This window comes from Bison bison, unplaced genomic scaffold (assembly GCF_000754665.1).
Source record: "Bison bison bison isolate TAMUID 2011002044 unplaced genomic scaffold, Bison_UMD1.0 scf7180017864128, whole genome shotgun sequence".
In the NCBI taxonomy this organism is placed as follows: Eukaryota; Metazoa; Chordata; class Mammalia; order Artiodactyla; family Bovidae; genus Bison; species Bison bison.
The window spans coordinates 3,153,416-3,156,802 of NW_011494700.1; positions in this window are offsets into that span (position 1 = coordinate 3,153,416).

Sequence of the window (3,387 nt, forward strand, 5' to 3'; positions counted from 1 at the left end):
AGGTGGTGTTGGAGAAGACTCTTGAGAGTCCCTTGGACTGCAAGGAGATCCAACCAGTCCATTCTGAAGGAGATCAGCCCTGGGATTTCTTTGGAAGGAACGATGCTAAAGCTGAAACTCCAGTACTTTGGCCACCTCATGCAAAGAGTTGACTCATTGGAAAAGACTCTGATGCTGGGAAGGATTGGGGGCAGGAGGAGAAGGGGACGACAGAGGATGAGATGGCTGGATGGCATCACTGACTCGATGGACGTGAGTCTGAGTGAACTCTGGAAGTTGGTGATGGACAGGGAAGCCTGGCGTGTTGCGATTCATGGGGTCACAAAGAGCCCTACACAACTGAGCAACTGATCTGATTTGATCTGATCTGATAGAGCTTCTCCATCTTTGGCTGCAAAGAATATAATCAATCTGATTTCGGTGTTAAGCATCTGGTGATGTCCATGTGTAGAGTCTTCTCTTGTGTTGTTAGAAGAGGGTGTTTGCTATGACCAGTGCATTTTCTTGGCAAAACTCTGTCTTTGCCCTGCTTCATTCTGTATTCCAAGGCCAAATTTGCCTGTTACTCCAGGTGTTTCATGACTTCCTACTCTTGCATTCCAGTCCCCTATAATGAAAAAGACATCTTTTTTAGGTGTTAGTTCTAAAGGGTCTTGTAGGTCTTCATAGAACAGTTCAACTTCAGCTTCTTCAGCATTACTGGTTGGGACATAGGCTTGGATTACTGTGATATTGAATGGTTTGCCTTGGAAGTGAACAGAGATCATTCTGTCGTTTTTAAAATTGCATCCAAGTACTGCATTTCGGACTCTTTTGTTGACCATGATGGCTACTCCATTTCTTCTAAGGGATTCCTGCCACAGTAGTAGATATAATGGTCATATGAATTAAATTCACCCATTCCAGTCCATCTTAGTTCGCTGATTCCTAGAATGTCGATGTTCACTCTTGCCACCTCCTGTTTGACCAGTTGCAATTTGCCTTGATTAATGAACCTAACATTCCAGGTTTCCTATGCAATATTTCTCTTTACAGCATCAGACCTTGCTTCTATCACCAATCACATCCACAGCTGGGTATTGTTTTAGCTTTGGCTCCATCCCTTCATTCTTTCTGGAATTATTTCTCCACTGATCTCCAGGAGCATATTGGGCACTTACCAACCTGGGGAGTTCCTCTTTCAGTAGAGGATCTTTTGACCTAGTGATAGAACCCAGGTCTCCTGCATTGCAGGCAGATTCTTTGCCATCTGAGCACCAGGGAAGCCCAGGTACACATAGAAGACTATAACCTTGAACTCTCTTGTCTTCTTGCCTCTACTTTCACCGGTATCTTCGACTTCACAGAGATATATCCACCAGGATTCATAATCTGAATACAGTTACTGATGGGGAATACTGATGAGAGATACAAATGAAGGATCTAAAATGCTGGAGTCGCAAATACAGCACAAACAGTAGTAGCACAGCTGCCTGGTTTTTGATTAGCATGGGTCCTGAGTGAATGAATAATGCAGGATATAGCTATTTCCTTTTAGAGGGACAGTGAATTATGTTGCTGGCAGTGTTAAAGGGATATTTCAGTCTTTGACTGTTTCAGTTGATTTGCGTTAATCTTGCTGTCAATGGAAATTGCTTCCATATTCTGAACATTCATTGCATGCAAATCCTACCTAACAGTGGTGTTTTTGTGTGTGTGTGTGTGTTGATGATATTGTTGTCATCATCTGCATATATATTTTTTCAATAAAAACTAGAGGAGCCTGTGTTGGGGACTTATCACTTAAAACCAGAAATACACACTTTCCTTTTAAGCATGATAAATGGATGTGTGATCTGAGACTGTCAGAGAAAGTTGTGCTCACTGTAAACATTGTTTACTTGATGTATATTAATGGAAGGTTCTCACACAAGGTTTCATTCATTTACTCTCTCATCCAATTCAATTTCAAAGGTATATTTTTGTACTTTTTTGGGGGAGATACCCTGCCTCATGAAGCATATTTACTTGTCACTTATGAATCTCGTTTTAATATCAGCCATGTAGAACAAAGGACAACATTAAATAGCATGAAGAGAAAATAAATAGTGAGAAGTTGTGTATAGTCCTCCTTGACTTAATGTCAGTATCTACCTTCCTTGCCCTAGCTTACTGTACATAGGAGTATCTAGGTAGTATGGGGCAAGGAGGAACAATGTTTCAGTTGTGTTTGGTTTATATTTAACTTAATTGCATTCCTGCTAAAAAAGATGAACAATATTTCTAAATACCCTCCACAGCTATTCTGAACATTCTTTTTCTATCTCTTCTCTTTTTTCTTTTCATTGTTCATCCCACTGACTCTGATTACACTATTTTCCTTTTCTATCAGAGATAAGGTAAAGAAGAAGAAAAAACTCAAGAAGAAAGAGGAGTAGAAAGGCAAAAAGAATTAGAATTGAATTTTTCTTTACCTCCTCTTGTTTACACTTCACATCCTGAAATGATAGTATAAGCTATAGGATTATCCTTTCAGACTATAGAGGAGTAAACTTGGGTGTGAATAAGCTTCTGTATAACAGAATAAGGAGTCCAGTAAATCTGAATAGGAAATGAGTTTAAAATATGTGTTATGATTTTAACGTTTATTTTAGGTGCAAAGGGGACACAATTTGCTTTACATTCATGTGTGAAGATATTTGTTTTTGTAAATCCACAGTGATTCTTTGTAGATCTTTTTATAAACCCTTGCTATTGCCTCATTCCTGTGGAATTGTTGAGTAACTTAAACGTCAGGATTCATGGTTATCCTATGATTCTGTTTCCTCATGGTGCAGATAAAAACTGAGTTCCCCAAGTCATAGGAGAATTTGGGGATAGAATTGGGAATAAGATCTTGATTGCAAGTTGTACTTTTTTTACAACCTGTTTGAAAAGTATCCTAATATTTATATTTTAGCCTTATAAAGCACTGAAGTAGATGTGAGACTGATGCACTACTGTAGAGAAGCCAGGATTTTAGTACTCTGGTTGTAGTTTCACATCAATAGGCTGCCTCAAATCAGAGATGGAGAGTGTTAGGATTGAGTGTGAGTTTTAGGCTTCACCAGAATCAACAAGTCAGCAGTAAAAAGCTTGTCTCCTTCTACTCATGAATTAATTATCTCAAACAGTTTGAATTTAAAGACTGTAGAGTATGAAACTTCCCTGGCAGTCCAGTGCTTAAGACTTCACCTTCCAATGCAGGGGGTGCAGGTTTGATACCTGGAAGGGGAGATCAGATCAGATCAGATCAGTCACTCAGTCGTGTCCAACTCTTTGAGACCCCATGAATCGCAGCACGCCAGGCCTCCCTGTCCATCACCAACTCCCAGAGTTCACTGAGACTCATGTCCATCGAGTCAGTGA